This window comes from Lissotriton vulgaris, chromosome 6 (assembly GCF_964263255.1).
Source record: "Lissotriton vulgaris chromosome 6, aLisVul1.2, whole genome shotgun sequence".
Lineage (NCBI taxonomy): Eukaryota > Metazoa > Chordata > Amphibia > Caudata > Salamandridae > Lissotriton > Lissotriton vulgaris.
In genome coordinates this window covers 499,285,898-499,301,765 of record NC_141694.1, presented here as the reverse complement: position 1 = coordinate 499,301,765, position 15,868 = coordinate 499,285,898, and the positions used below count along the sequence as shown (strand labels likewise).

The following is a 15,868-nucleotide window of genomic DNA, read 5'->3' as shown; positions in this document are numbered from 1 at the left end:
TTACTCAGACATGAGTCCCTTGCTCACTGCACCATCAGGATTCAAGCAAGCCGGGCCGACGATGGCTGAAATGCCAGAAACCGGTCCCCGGAAGCTTGTCTCCTTTCTGGTGAAGAATTGGCTTGGTAGTTTGGTCTGTCCTGTTCCCATGATGCACTGGGCCAGGGACAGATTAATTTGCATATAGCCAGGTTCTGAGCTGGGATGGAGTAGTGAGCTAAATAACGGTGATGGATCAAGCCCTGAACTTTGGACTGGGTAAGAGTGGTCTGCTTAATTCAGACACTCTGTTCATCACCACCCCCTTTTCTGAATCGTTTTTGGCCACTATAGGTGTGGCAGGGTATACTCAGACATGAGTCCCTTGCTCACTGCACCATCAGGATTCAAGCAAGCCGGGCCGACGACGGCTGAAATGCCAGAAACCGGTCACCGGAAGCTTGTCTCCTTTCTGGTGAAGAATTGGCTTGGTAGTTTGGTCTGCCCTGTTCCCATGACGCACTGGGCCAGGGTCAGATTAATTTGCATATAGCCAGGTTCTGAGCTGGGATGGTGTAGTGAGCTAAATAATGGTGATGGATCAAGCCCTGATCTTTGGACTGGGTAAGAGTGGTCTGCCTAATTCAGACACTCTGTTCATCACCACCCCTTTTTCTGAATCGTTTTTGGCCACTATAGGTGTGGCAGGGTATACTCAGACATGAGTCCCTTGCTCACTGCACCATCAGGATTCAAGCAAGCCGGGCCGGCGACGGCTGAAATGCCAGAAACCGGTCCCCGGAAGCTTGTCTCCTTTCTGGTGAAGAATTGGCTTGGTAGTTTGGTCTGCCCCGTTCCCATGATGCACTGGGCCAGGGACAGATTAATTTGCATATAGCCAGGTTCTGAGCTGGGATGGTGTAGTGAGCTAAATAACGGTGATGGATCAAGCCCTGATCTTTGGACTGGCTAAGAGTGGTCTGCTTAATTCAGACACTCTGTTCATCATCACCCCCTTTTCTGAATTGTTTTTGGCCTCTATAGGTGTGGCAGGGTTTACTCAGACATGAGTCCCTTGCTCACTGCACCATCAGGATTCAAGCAAGCCGGGCCGACGATGGCTGAAATGCCAGAAACCGGTCCCCCGAAGCTTGTCTCCTTTCTGGTGAAGAATTGGCTTGGTAGTTTGGTCTGCCCTGTTCCCATGATGCACTGGGCCAGGGACAGATTAATTTGCATATAGGCATGTTCTGAGCTGGGATGGAGTAGTGAGCTAAATAACGGTGATGGATCAAGCCCTGATCTTTGGACTGGGTAAGAGTGGTCTGCTTAATTCAGAAACTCTGTTCATCACCACCCCCTTTTCTGAATCGTTTTTGGCCACTATAGGTGTGGCAGGGTGTACTCAGACATGAGTCCCTTGCTCACTGCACCATCAGGATTCAAGCAAGCCGGGCTGACGACGGCTGAAATGCCAGAAACCGGTCACCGGAAGCTTGTCTCCTTTCTGGTGAAGAATTGGCTTTGTAGTTTGGTCTGCCCTGTTCCCATGATGCACTGGGCCAGGGACAGATTAATTTGCAAATAGCCAGGTTCTGAGCTGGGATGGTGTAGTGAGCTAAATAACGGTGATGGATCAAGCCCTGATCTTTGGACTGGGTAAGAGTGGTCTGCTTAATTCAGACACTCTGTTCATCACCACCCCCTTTTCTGAATCGTTTTTGGCCACTATAGGTGTGGCAGGGTATACTCAGACATGAGTCCCTTGCTCACTGCACCATCAGGATTCAAGCAAGCCGGGCCAACGACGGCTGAAATGCCAGAAACCGGTCCCCGGAAGCTTGTCTCCTTTCTGGTGAAGAATTGACTTGGTAGTTTGGACTGCCCTGTTCCCATGATGCACTGGGCCAGGGACAGACTGATTTGCATATAGCCAGGTTCTGAACTGGGATGGTGCAGTGAGATAAATAACGGTGATGGATCAAGCGCTGATCTTTGGACTGGGTAAGAGTGGTCTGCTTAATTCAGACACTCTGTTCATCACCACCCCCTTTTCTGAATCTGTTCCCATGATGCACTGGGCCAGGGACAGATTAATTTGCATATAGCCAGGTTCTGAGCTGGGATGGTGCAGTGAGATAAATAACGGTGTTGGATCAAGCCCTGATCTTTGGGCTGGGTAAGAGTGGTCTGCTTAATTCAGACACTCTGTTCATCACCACCCCCTTTTCTGAATCTGTTCCCATGATGCACTGGGCCAGGGACAGATTAATTTGCATATAGCCAGGTTCTGAGCTGGGATGGTGCAGTGAGATAAATAACGGTGTTGGATCAAGCCCTGATCTTTGGGCTGGGTAAGAGTGGTCTGCTTAATTCAGACACTCTGTTCATCACCACCCCCTTTTCTGAATCTGTTCCCATGATGCACTGGGCCAGGGACAGATTAATTTGCATATAGCCAGGTTCTGAGCTGGGATGGTGTAGTGAGCTAAATAACGGTGATGGATCAAGCCCTGATCTTTGGACTGGCTAAGAGTGGTCTGCTTAATTCAGACACTCTGTTCATCATCACCCCCTTTTCTGAATTGTTTTTGACCACTATAGGTGTGGCAGGGTTTGCTCAGACATGAGTCCCTTGCTCACTGCACCATCAGGATTCAAGCAAGCCGGGCCGACGATGGCTGAAATGCCAGAAACCGGTCCCCGGAAGCTTGTCTCCTTTCTGGTGAAGAATTGGCTTGGTAGTTTGGTCTGTCCTGTTCCCATGATGCACTGGGCCAGGGACAGATTAATTTGCATATAGCCAGGTTCTGAGCTGGGATGGAGTAGTGAGCTAAATAACGGTGATGGATCAAGCCCTGAACTTTGGACTGGGTAAGAGTGGTCTGCTTAATTCAGACACTCTGTTCATCACCACCCCCTTTTCTGAATCGTTTTTGGCCACTATAGGTGTGGCAGGGTATACTCAGACATGAGTCCCTTGCTCACTGCACCATCAGGATTCAAGCAAGCCGGGCCGACGACGGCTGAAATGCCAGAAACCGGTCACCGGAAGCTTGTCTCCTTTCTGGTGAAGAATTGGCTTGGTAGTTTGGTCTGCCCTGTTCCCATGACGCACTGGGCCAGGGTCAGATTAATTTGCATATAGCCAGGTTCTGAGCTGGGATGGTGTAGTGAGCTAAATAACGGTGATGGATCAAGCCCTGATCTTTGGACTGGGTAAGAGTGGTCTGCCTAATTCAGACACTCTGTTCATCACCACCCCTTTTTCTGAATCGTTTTTGGCCACTATAGGTGTGGCAGGGTATACTCAGACATGAGTCCCTTGCTCACTGCACCATCAGGATTCAAGCAAGCCGGGCCGGCGACGGCTGAAATGCCAGAAACCGGTCCCCGGAAGCTTGTCTCCTTTCTGGTGAAGAATTGGCTTGGTAGTTTGGTCTGCCCCGTTCCCATGATGCACTGGGCCAGGGACAGATTAATTTGCATATAGCCAGGTTCTGAGCTGGGATGGTGTAGTGAGCTAAATAACGGTGATGGATTAAGCCCTGATATTTGGACTGGCTAAGAGTGGTCTGCTTAATTCAGACACTCTGTTCATCATCACCCCCTTTTCTGAATTGTTTTTGGCCACTATAGGTGTGGCAGGGTTTACTCAGACATGAGTCCCTTGCTCACTGCACCATCAGGATTCAAGCAAGCCGGGCCGACGATGGCTGAAATGCCAGAAACCGGTCCCCGGAAGCTTGTCTCCTTTCTGGTGAAGAATTGGCTTGGTAGTTTGGTCTGTCCTGTTCCCATGATGCACTGGGCCAGGGACAGATTAATTTGCATATAGCCAGGTTCGGAGCTGGGATGGAGTAGTGAGCTAAATAACGGTGATGGATCAAGCCCTGAACTTTGGACTGGGTAAGAGTGGTCTGCTTAATTCAGACACTCTGTTCATCACCACCCCCTTTTCTGAATCGTTTTTGGCCACTATAGGTGTGGCAGGGTATACTCAGACATGAGTCCCTTGCTCACTGCACCATCAGGATTCAAGCAAGCCGGGCCGACGACGGCTGAAATGCCAGAAACCGGTCCCCGGAAGCTTGTCTCCTTTCTGGTGAAGAATTGGCTTGGTAGTTTGGTCTGCCCTGTTCCCATGATGCACTGGGCCAGGGACAGATTAATTTGCATATAGGCATGTTCTGAGCTGGGATGGTGTAGTGAGCTAAATAACGGTGATGGATCAAGCCCTGATCTTTGGACTGGGTAAGAGTGGTCTGCTTAATTCAGACACTCTGTTCATCACCACCCCCTTTTCTGAATCGTTTTTGGCCACTATAGGTGTGGCAGGGTATACTCAGACATGAGTCCCTTGCTCACTGCACCATCAGGATTCAAGCAAGCCGGGCCGACGACGGCTGAAATGCCAGAAACTGGTCACCGGAAGCTTGTCTCCATTCTGGTGAAGAATTGGCTTTGTAGTTTGGTCTGCCCTGTTCCCATGATGCACTGGGCCAGGGACAGATTAATTTGCATATAGCCAGGTTCTGAGCTGGGATGGTGTAGTGAGCTAAATAACGGTGATGGATCAAGCCCTGATCTTTGGACTGGGTAAGAGTGGTCTGCTTAATTCAGACACTCTGTTCATCACCACCCCCTTTTCTGAATCGTTTTTGGCCACTATAGGTGTGGCAGGGTATACTCAGACATGAGTCCCTTGCTCACTGCACCATCAGGATTCAAGCAAGCCGGGCCGACGACGGCTGAAATGCCAGAAACCGGTCCCCGGAAGCTTGTCTCCTTTCTGGTGAAGAATTGACTTGGTAGTTTGGACTGCCCTGTTCCCATGATGCACTGGGCCAGGGACAGACTGATTTGCATATAGCCAGGTTCTGAACTGGGATGGTGCAGTGAGATAAATACCGGTGATGGATCAAGCGCTGATCTTTGGACTGGGTAAGAGTGGTCTGCTTAATTCAGACACTCTGTTCATCACCACCCCCTTTTCTGAATCTGTTCCCATGATGCACTGGGCCAGGGACAGATTAATTTGCATATAGCCAGGTTCTGAGCTGAGATGGTGCAGTGAGATAAATAACGGTGTTGGATCAAGCCCTGATCTTTGGGCTGGGTAAGAGTGGTCTGCTTAATTCAGACACTCTGTTCATCACCACCCCCTTTTCTGAATCTGTTCCCATGATGCACTGGGCCAGGGACAGATTAATTTGCATATAGCCAGGTTCTGAGCTGGGATGGTGTAGTGAGCTAAATAACGGTAATGGATCAAGCCCTGATCTTTGGACTGGGTAAGAGTGGTCTGCTTAATTCAGACACTCTGTTCATCACCACCCCTTTTCTGAATCGTTTTTGGCCACTATAGGTGTGGCAGGGTATACTCAGACACGAGTCCCTTGCTCACTGCACCATCAGGATTCAAGCAAGCCGGGCCGACGACGGCTGAAATGCCAGAAACTGGTCCCCGGAAGCTTGTCTCCTTTCTGGTGAAGAATTGGCTTGGTAGTTTGGTCTGCCCTGTTCCCATGATGCACTGGGCCAGGGACAGATTAATTTGCATATAGCCAGGTTCTGAGCTGGGATGGTGTAGTTAGCTAAATAACGGTGATGGATCAAGCCCTGATCGTTGGACTGGGGAAGAGTGGTCTGCTTAATTCAGACACTCTGTTCTCATCACCACCCCCTTTTCTGAATCGTTTTTGGCCACTATAGGTGTGGCAGGGTATACTCAGACATGAGTCCCTTGCTCACTGCACCATCAGGATTCAAGCAAGCCGGGCCGACGACGGCTGAAATGCCAGAAACCGGTCCCCGGAAGCTTGTCTCCTTTCTGGTGAAGAATTGGCTTGGTAGTTTGGTCTGCCCTGTTCCCATGATGCACTGGGCCAGGGACAGATTAATTTGCATATAGGCATGTTCTGAGCTGGGATGGTGTAGTGAGCTAAATAACGGTGATGGATCAAGCCCTGATCTTTGGACTGGGTAAGAGTGGTCTGCTTAATTCAGACACTCTGTTCATCACCACCCCCTTATCTGAATCGTTTTTGGCCACTATAGGTGTGGCAGGGTATACTCAGACATGAGTCCCTTGCTCACTGCACCATCAGGATTCAAGCAAGCCGGGCCGATGACGGCTGAAATGCCAGAAACCGGTCACCGGAAGCTTGTCTCCTTTCTGGTGAAGAATTGGCTTTGTAGTTTGGTCTGCCCTGTTCCCATGATGCACTGGGCCAGGGACAGATTAATTTGCATATAGCCAGGTTCTGAGCTGGGATGGTGTAGTGAGCTAAATAACGGTGATGGATCAAGCCCTGATATTTGGACTGGCTAAGAGTGGTCTGCTTAATTCAGACACTCTGTTCATCACCACCCCCTTTTCTGAATCTGTTCCCATGATGCACTGGGCCAGGGACAGATTAATTTGCATATAGCCAGGTTCTGAGCTGGGATGGTGTAGTGAGCTAAATAACGGTGATGGATCAAGCCCTGATCTTTGGACTGGGTAAGAGTGGTCTGCTTAATTCAGACACTTTGTTCATCACCACCCCCTTTTCTGTATCGTTTTTGGCCACTATAGGTGTGGCAGGGTATACTCAGACATTAGTCCCTTGCTCACTGCACCATCAGGATTCAAGCAAGCCGGGCCGACGACGGCTGAAATGCCAGAAACCGGTCACCGGAAGCTTGTCTCCTTTCTGGTGAAGAATTGGCTTGGTAGTTTGGTCTGCCCTGTTCCCATGATGCACTGGGCCAGGGACAGATTAATTTGCATATAGCCAGGTTCTGAGCTGGGATGGTGTAGTGAGCTAAATAACGGTGATGGATCAAGCCCTGATCTTTGGACTGGGTAAGAGTGGTCTGCTTAACCACATGGCTGCTGCGGGGATTTTTGCCCTGTGCTGGATTTTGCACTTTTGCTGGCACCATGACGAGCTCAGCTCGTCATCAGCACACGACACCCGTGGGTGATGACGAGCTGAGCTCGTCATCAGCAGCGAAAGGGCTAATTCAGACACTCTGTTCATCACCCCCCCCTTTTCTGAATCGTTTTTGGCCACTATAGGTGTGGCAGGGTATACTCAGACATGAGTCCCTTGCTCACTGCACCATCAGGATTCAAGCAAGCCGGGCCGACGACGGCTGAAATGCCAGAAACCGGTCCCCGGAAGCTTGTCTCCCTTCTGGTGAAGAATTGACTTGGTAGTTTGGTCTGCCCTGTTCCCATGATGCACTGGGCCAGGGACAGACTGATTTGCATATAGCCAGGTTCTGAACTGGGATGGTGCAGTGAGATAAATAACGCTGATGGATCAAGCGCTGATCTTTGGACTGGGTAAGAGTGGTCTGCTTAATTCAGACACTCTGTTCATCACCACCCCCTTTTCTGAGTCTGTTCCCATGATGCACTGGGCCAGGGACAGATTAATTTGCATATAGCCAGGTTCTGAGCTGGGATGGTGCAGTGAGATAAATAACGGTGTTGGATCAAGCCCTGATCTTTGGGCTGGGTAAGAGTGGTCTGCTTAATTCAGACACTCTGTTCATCACCACCCCCTTTTCTGAATCTGTTCCCATGATGCACTGGGCCAGGGACAGATTAATTTGCATATAGCCAGGTTCTGAGCTGGGATGGTGTAGTGAGCTAAATAACGGTGTTGGATCAAGCCATGATCTTTGGACTGGGTAAGAGTGGTCTGCTTAATTCAGACACTCTGTTCATCACCACCCCCTTTTCTGAATCGTTTTTGGCCACTATAGGTGTGGCAGGGTATACTCAGACACGAGTCCCTTGCTCACTGCACCATCAGGATTCAAGCAAGCCGGGCCGACGACGGCTGAAATTCCAGAAACCTGTCCCCGGAAGCTTGTCTCCTTTCTGGTGAAGAATTGGCTTGGTAGTTTAGTCTGCCCTGTTCCCATGATGCACTGGGCCAGGGATAGATTAATTTGCATATAGCCAGGTTCTGAGCTGGGATGGTGTCGTTAGCTAAATAACGGTGATGGATCAAGCCCTGATCTTTGGACTGGGTAAGAGTGGTCTGCTTAATTCAGACACTCTGTTCATCACCACCCCCTTTTCTGAACCGTTTTTGGCCACTATAGGTGTGGCAGGGTATACTCAGACACGAGTCCCTTGCTCACTGCACCATCAGGATTCAAGCAAGCCGGGCCGACGACGGCTGAAATTCCAGAAACCGGTCCCCGGAAGCTTGTCTCCTTTCTGGTGAAGAATTGGCTTGGTAGTTTGGTCTGTCCTGTTCCCATGATGCACTGGGCCAGGGACAGATTAATTTGCATATAGCCAGGTTCTGAGCTTGGATGGTGTAGTTAGCTAAATAACGGTGATGGATCAAGCCCTGATCTTTGGACTGGGTAAGAGTGGTCTGCTTAATTCAGACACTCTGTTCATCACCACCCCCTTTTCTGAATCGTTTTTGGCCACTATGGGTGTGGCAGGGTATACTCAGACATGAGTCCCTTGCTCACTGCACCATCAGGATTCAAGCAAGCCGGGCCGACGGCTGAAATGCCAGAAACCGGTCCCCGGAAGCTTGTCTCCTTTCTGGTGAAGAATTGGCTTGGTAGTTTGGTCTGCCCTGTTCCCATGATGCACTGGGCCAGGGACAGATTAATTTGCATATAGCCAGGTTCTGAGCTGGGATGGTGTAGTGAGCTAAATAACGGTGATGGATCAAGCCCTGATCTTTGGACTGGGTAAGAGTGGTCTGCTTAATTCAGACACTCTGTTCATCACCACCCCTTTTCTGAATCGTTTTTGGCCACTATAGGTGTGGCAGGGTATACTCAGACATGAGTCCCTTGCTCACTGCACCATCAGGATTCAAGCAAGCCGGGCCGACGACGGCTGAAATTCCAGAAACCGGTCCCCGGAAGCTTGTCTCCTTTCTGGTGAAGAATTGGCTTGGTACTTTGGTCTGCCCTGTTCCCATGATGCACTGGGCCAGGAACAGATTAATTTGCATATCGCCAGGTTCTGAACTGGGATGGTGTAGTGAGCTAAATAACGGTGATGGATCAAGCCCTGATCTTTGGACTGGGTAAGAGTGGTCTGCTTAATTCAGACACTCTGTTCATCACCACCCCCTTTTCTGAATCGTTTTTGGCCACTATAGGTGTGGCAGGGTATACTCAGACATGAGTCCCTTGCTCACTGCACCATCAGGATTCAAGCAAGCCGGGCCGACGACGGCTGAAATGCCAGAAACCGGTCCCCGGAAGCTTGTCTCCTTTCTGGTGAAGAATTGGCTTGGTAGATTGGTCTGCCCTGTTCCCATGATGCACTGGGCCAGGGACAGATTAATTTGCATATAGCCAGGTTCTGAGCTGGGATGGTGTAGTGAGCTAAATAACGGTGATGGATCAAGCCCTGATCTTTGGACTGGGTAAGAGTGGTCTGCTTAATTCAGACACTCTGTTCATCACCACCCCCTTTTCTGAATCGTTTTTGGCCACTATGGGTGTGGCAGGGTATACTCAGACATGAGTCCCTTGCTCACTGCACCATCAGGATTCAAGCAAGCCGGGCCGACGGCTGAAATGCCAGAAACCGGTCCCCGGAAGCTTGTCTCCTTTCTGGTGAAGAATTGGCTTGGTAGTTTGGTCTGCCCTGTTCCCATGATGCACTGGGCCAGGGACAGATTAATTTGCATATAGCCAGGTTCTGAGCTGGGATGGTGTAGTGAGCTAAATAACGGTGATGGATCAAGCCCTGATCTTTGGACTGGGTAAGAGTGGTCTGCTTAATTCAGACACTCTGTTCATCACCACCCCTTTTCTGAATCGTTTTTGGCCACTATAGGTGTGGCAGGGTATACTCAGACATGAGTCCCTTGCTCACTACACCATCAGGATTCAAGCAAGCCGGGCCGACGACGGCTGAAATTCCAGAAACCGGTCCCCGGAAGCTTGTCTCCTTTCTGGTGAAGAATTGGCTTGGTACTTTGGTCTGCCCTGTTCCCATGATGCACTGGGCCAGGAACAGATTAATTTGCATATCGCCAGGTTCTGAACTGGGATGGTGTAGTGAGCTAAATAACGGTGATGGATCAAGCCCTGATCTTTGGACTGGGTAAGAGTGGTCTGCTTAATTCAGACACTCTGTTCATCACCACCCCCTTTTCTGAATCGTTTTTGGCCACTATAGGTGTGGCAGGGTATACTCAGACATGAGTCCCTTGCTCACTGCACCATCAGGATTCAAGCAAGCCGGGCCGACGACGGCTGAAATGCCAGAAACCGGTCCCCGGAAGCTTGTCTCCTTTCTGGTGAAGAATTGGCTTGGTAGATTGGTCTGCCCTGTTCCCATGATGCACTGGGCCAGGGACAGATTAATTTGCATATAGCCAGGTTCTGAGCTGGGATGGTGTAGTGAGCTAAATAACGGTGATGGATCAAGCCCTGATCTTTGGACTGGGTAAGAGTGGTCTGCTTAATTCAGACACTCTGTTCATCACCACCCCCTTTTCGGAATCTGTTCCCATGATGCACTGGGCCAGGGACAGATTAATTTGCATATAGCCAGGTTCTGAGCTGGGATGGTGTAGTGAGCTAAATAACGGTGATGGATCAAGCCCTGATCTTTGGACTGGGTAAGAGTGGTCTGCTTAATTCAGACACTCTGTTCATCACCACCCCTTTTCTGAATCGTTTTTGGCCACTATAGGTGTGGCAGGGTATACTCAGACATGAGTCCCTTGCTCACTGCACCATCAGGATTCAAGCAAGCCGGGCCGACGACGGCTGAAATGCCAGAAACTGGTCCCCGGAAGCTTGTCTCCTTTCTGGTGAAGAATTGGCTTGGTAGTTTGGTCTGCCCTGTTCCCATGATGCACTGGGTCAGGGACAGATTAATTTGCATATAGCCAGGTTCTGAGCTGGGATGGTGTAGTTAGCTAAATAACGGTGATGGATCAAGCCCTTATCTTTGGACTGGGTAAGAGTGGTCTGCTTAATTCAGACACTCTGTTCATCACCACCCCCTTTTCTGAATCGTTTTTGGCCACTATAGGTGTGGCAGGGTATACTCAGACACGAGTCCCTTGCTCACTGCACCATCAGGATTCAAGCATGCTGGGCCGAAGACGGCTGAAATTCCAGAAACCGGTCCCCGGAAGCTTGTCTCCTTTCTGGTGAAGAATTGGCTTGGTAGTTTGGTCTGTCCTGTTCCCATGATGCACTGGGCCAGGGACAGATTAATTTGCATATAGCCAGGTTCTGAGCTTGGATGGTGTAGTTAGCTAAATAACGGTGATGGATCAAGCCCTGATCTTTGGACTGGGTAAGAGTGGTCTGCTTAATTCAGACACTCTGTTCATCACCACCCCCTTTTCTGAATCGTTTTTGGCCACTATAGGTGTGGCAGGGTATACTCAGACATGAGTCCCTTGCTCACTGCACCATCAGGATTCAAGCAAGCCGGGCCGACGACGGCTGAAATGCCAGAAACCGGTCACCGGAAGCTTGTCTCCTTTCTGGTGAAGAATTGGCTTGGTAGTTTGGTCTGCCCCGTTCCCATGATGCACTGGGCCAGGGACAGATTAATTTGCATATAGCCAGGTTCTGAGCTGGGATGTTGTAGTGAGCTAAATAACGGTGATGGATCATGCCCTGATCTTTGGACTGGGTAAGAGTGGTCTGCTTAATTCAGACACTCTGTTCATCACCACCCCCTTTTCTGAATCGTTTTTGGCCACTATAGGTGTGGCAGGGTATACTCAGACATGAGTCCCTTGCTCACTGCACCATCATGATTCAAGCAAGCCGGGCCGACGGTTGAAATGCCAGAAACCGGTCCCCGGAAGCTTGTCTCCTTTCTGGTGAAGAATTGGCTTGGTAGTTTGGTCTGCCCTGTTCCCATGATGCACTGGGCCAGGGACAGATTAATTTGCATATAGCCAGGTTCTGAGCTGGGATGGTGTAGTGAGCTAAATAACGGTGATGGATCAAGCCCTGATCTTTGGACTGGGTAAGAGTGGTCTGCTTAATTCAGACACTCTGTTCATCACCACCCCTTTTCTGAATCGTTTTTGGCCACTATAGGTGTGGCAGGGTATACTCAGACATGAGTCCCTTGCTCACTGCACCATCAGGATTCAAGCAAGCCGGGCCGACGACGGCTGAAATGCCAGAAACCGGCCCCCGGAAGCTTGTCTCCTTTCTGGTGAAGAATTGGCTTGGTTCTTTGGTCTGCCCTGTTCCCATGATGCACTGGGCCAGGAACAGATTAATTTGCATATCGCCAGGTTCTGAACTGGGATGGTGTAGTGAGCTAAATAACGGTGATGGATCAAGCCCTGATCTTTGGACTGGCTAAGAGTGGTCTGCTTAATTCAGACACTCTGTTCATCACCACCCCCTTTTCTGAATCGTTTTTGGCCACTATAGGTGTGGCAGGGTATACTCAGACATGAGTCCCTTGCTCACTGCACCATCAGGATTCAAGCAAGCCGGGCCGACGACGGCTGAAATGCCAGAAACCGGTCCCCGGAAGCTTGTCTCCTTTCTGGTGAAGAATTGGCTTGGTAGATTGGTCTGCCCTGTTCCCATGATGCACTGGGCCAGGGACAGATTAATTTGCATATAGCCAGGTTCTGAGCTGGGATGGTGTAGTGAGCTAAATAACGGTGATGGATCAAGCCCTGATCTTTGGACTGGGTAAGAGTGGTCTGCTTAATTCAGACACTCTGTTCATCACCACCCCCTTTTCTGAATCTGTTCCCATGATGCACTGGGCCAGGGACAGATTAATTTGCATATAGCCAGGTTCTGAGCTGGGATGGTGTAGTTAGCTAAATAACGGTGATGGATCAAGCCCTGATCTTTGGACTGGGTAAGAGTGGTCTGCTTAATTCAGACACTCTGTTCATCACCACCCCTTTTCTGAATCGTTTTTGGCCACTATAGGTGTGGCAGGGTATACTCAGACATGAGTCCCTTGCTCACTGTACCATCAGGATTCAAGCAAGCCGGGCCGACGACGGCTGAAATGCCAGAAACCGGTCCCCGGAAGCTTGTCTCCTTTCTGGTGAAGAATTGGCTTGGTAGTTTGGTCTGCCCTGTTCCCATGATGCACTGGGCCAGGGACAGATTAATTTGCATAGAGCCAGGTTCTGAGCTGGGATGGTGTAGTTAGCTAAATAACGGTGATGGATCAAGCCCTGATCTTTGGACTGGGTAAGAGTGTTCTGCTTAATTCAGACACTCTGTTCATCACCACCCCCTTTTCTGAATCGTTTTTGGCCACTATAGGTGTGGCAGGGTATACTCAGACATGAGTCCCTTGCTCACTGCACCATCAGGATTCAAGCAAGCCTGGCCGACGACGGCTGAAATGCCAGAAACTGGTCACCAGAAGCTTGTCTCCTTTCTGGTGAAGAATTGGCTTGGTAGTTTGGTCTGCCCTGTTCCCATGATGCACTGGGCCAGGGACAGATTAATTTGCATATTGCCAGGTTCTGAGCTGGGATGGTGTAGTGAGCTAAATAACAGTGATGGATCAAGCCCTGATCTTTGGACTGGGTAAGAGTGGTCTGCTTAATTCAGACACTCTGTTCATCACCACCCCCTTTTCTGAATCTGTTCCCATGATGCACTGGGCCAGGGACAGATTAATTTGCATATAGCCAGGTTCTGAGCTGGGATGGTGTAGTTAGCTAAATAACGGTGATGGATCAAGCCCTGATCTTTGGACTGGGTAAGAGTGGTCTGCTTAATTCAGACACTCTGTTCATCACCACCCCTTTTCTGAATCGTTTTTGGCCACTATAGGTGTGGCAGGGTATACTCAGACATGAGTCCCTTGCTCACTGTACCATCAGGATTCAAGCAAGCCGGGCCGACGACGGCTGAAATGCCAGAAACTGGTCCCCGGAAGCTTGTTTCCTTTCTGGTGAAGAATTTGCTTGGTAGTTTGGTCTGCCCTGTTCCCATGATGCACTGGGCCAGTGACAGATTAATTTGCATATAGCCAGGTTCTGAGCTGGGATGGTGTAGTTAGCTAAATAACGGTGATGGATCAAGCCCTGATCTTTGGACTGGGTAAGAGTGGTCTGCTTAATTCAGACACTCTGTTCATCACCACCCCCTTTTCTGAATCGTTTTTGGCCACTATAGGTGTGGCAGGGTATACTCAGACATGAGTCCCTTGCTCACTGCACCATCAGGATTCAAGCAAGCCGGGCCGACGACGGCTGAAATTCCAGAAACCGGTCCCCGGAAGCTTGTCTCCTTTCTGGTGAAGAATTGGCTTGGTAGTTTGGTCTGCCCTGTTCCCATGATGCACTGGGCCAGGGACAGATTAATTTGCATAGAGCCAGGTTCTGAGCTGGGATGGTGTAGTTAGCTAAATAACGGTGATGGATCAAGCCCTGATCTTTGGACTGGGTAAGAGTGTTCTGCTTAATTCAGACACTCTGTTCATCACCACCCCCTTTTCTGAATCGTTTTTGGCCACTATAGGTGTGGCAGGGTATACTCAGACATGAGTCCCTTGCTCACTGCACCATCAGGATTCAAGCAAGCCTGGCCGACGACGGCTGAAATGCCAGAAACTGGTCACCAGAAGCTTGTCTCCTTTCTGGTGAAGAATTGGCTTGGTAGTTTGGTCTGCCCTGTTCCCATGATGCACTGGGCCAGGGACAGATTAATTTGCATATTGCCAGGTTCTGAGCTGGGATGGTGTAGTGAGCTAAATAACAGTGATGGATCAAGCCCTGATCTTTGGACTGGGTAAGAGTGGTCTGCTTAATTCAGACACTCTGTTCATCACCACCCCCTTTTCTGAATCGTTTTTGGCCACTATAGGTGTGGCAGGGTATACTCAGACATGAGTCCCTTGCTCACTGCACCATCAGGATTCAAGCAAGCCGGGCCGACGACGGCTGAAATTCCAGAAACCGGTCCCCGGAAGCTTGTCTCCTTTCTGGTGAAGAATTGGCTTGGTAGTTTGGTCTGCCCTGTTCCCATGATGCACTGGGCCAGGGACAGATTAATTTGCATAGAGCCAGGTTCTGAGCTGGGATGGTGTAGTTAGCTAAATAACGGTGATGGATCAAGCCCTGATCTTTGGACTGGGTAAGAGTGTTCTGCTTAATTCAGACACTCTGTTCATCACCACCCCCTTTTCTGAATCGTTTTTGGCCACTATAGGTGTGGCAGGGTATACTCAGACATGAGTCCCTTGCTCACTGCACCATCAGGATTCAAGCAAGCCTGGCCGACGACGGCTGAAATGCCAGAAACTGGTCACCAGAAGCTTGTCTCCTTTCTGGTGAAGAATTGGCTTGGTAGTTTGGTCTGCCCTGTTCCCATGATGCACTGGGCCAGGGACAGATTAATTTGCATATTGCCAGGTTCTGAGCTGGGATGGTGTAGTGAGCTAAATAACAGTGATGGATCAAGCCCTGATCTTTGGACTGGGTAAGAGTGGTCTGCTTAATTCAGACACTCTGTTCATCACCACCCCCTTTTCTGAATCGTTTTTGGCCACTATAGGTGTGGCAGGGTATACTCAGACATGAGTCCCTTGCTCACTGCACCATCAGGATTCAAGCAAGCCGGGCCGACGACGGCTGAAATTCCAGAAACCGGTCCCCGGAAGCTTGTCTCCTTTCTGGTGAAGAATTGGCTTGGTAGTTTGGTCTGCCCTGTTCCCATGATGCACTGGGCCAGGGACAGATTAATTTGCATAGAGCCAGGTTCTGAGCTGGGATGGTGTAGTTAGCTAAATAACGGTGATGGATCAAGCCCTGATCTTTGGACTGGGTAAGAGTGTTCTGCTTAATTCAGACACTCTGTTCATCACCACCCCCTTTTCTGAATCGTTTTTGGCCACTATAGGTGTGGCAGGGTATACTCAGACATGAGT

General features: G+C 49.9%; 1 protein-coding gene across 1 annotated transcript in view; it reads left to right on the top strand.

Moving 5' to 3' along the window:
- The window catches only part of LOC147707490 (CD109 antigen-like), a 911,073-nt gene that overhangs the window by 752,438 nt on the left and 142,767 nt on the right, over positions 1-15,868 (top strand). The gene's annotated exons all lie outside the window — the stretch shown is intronic.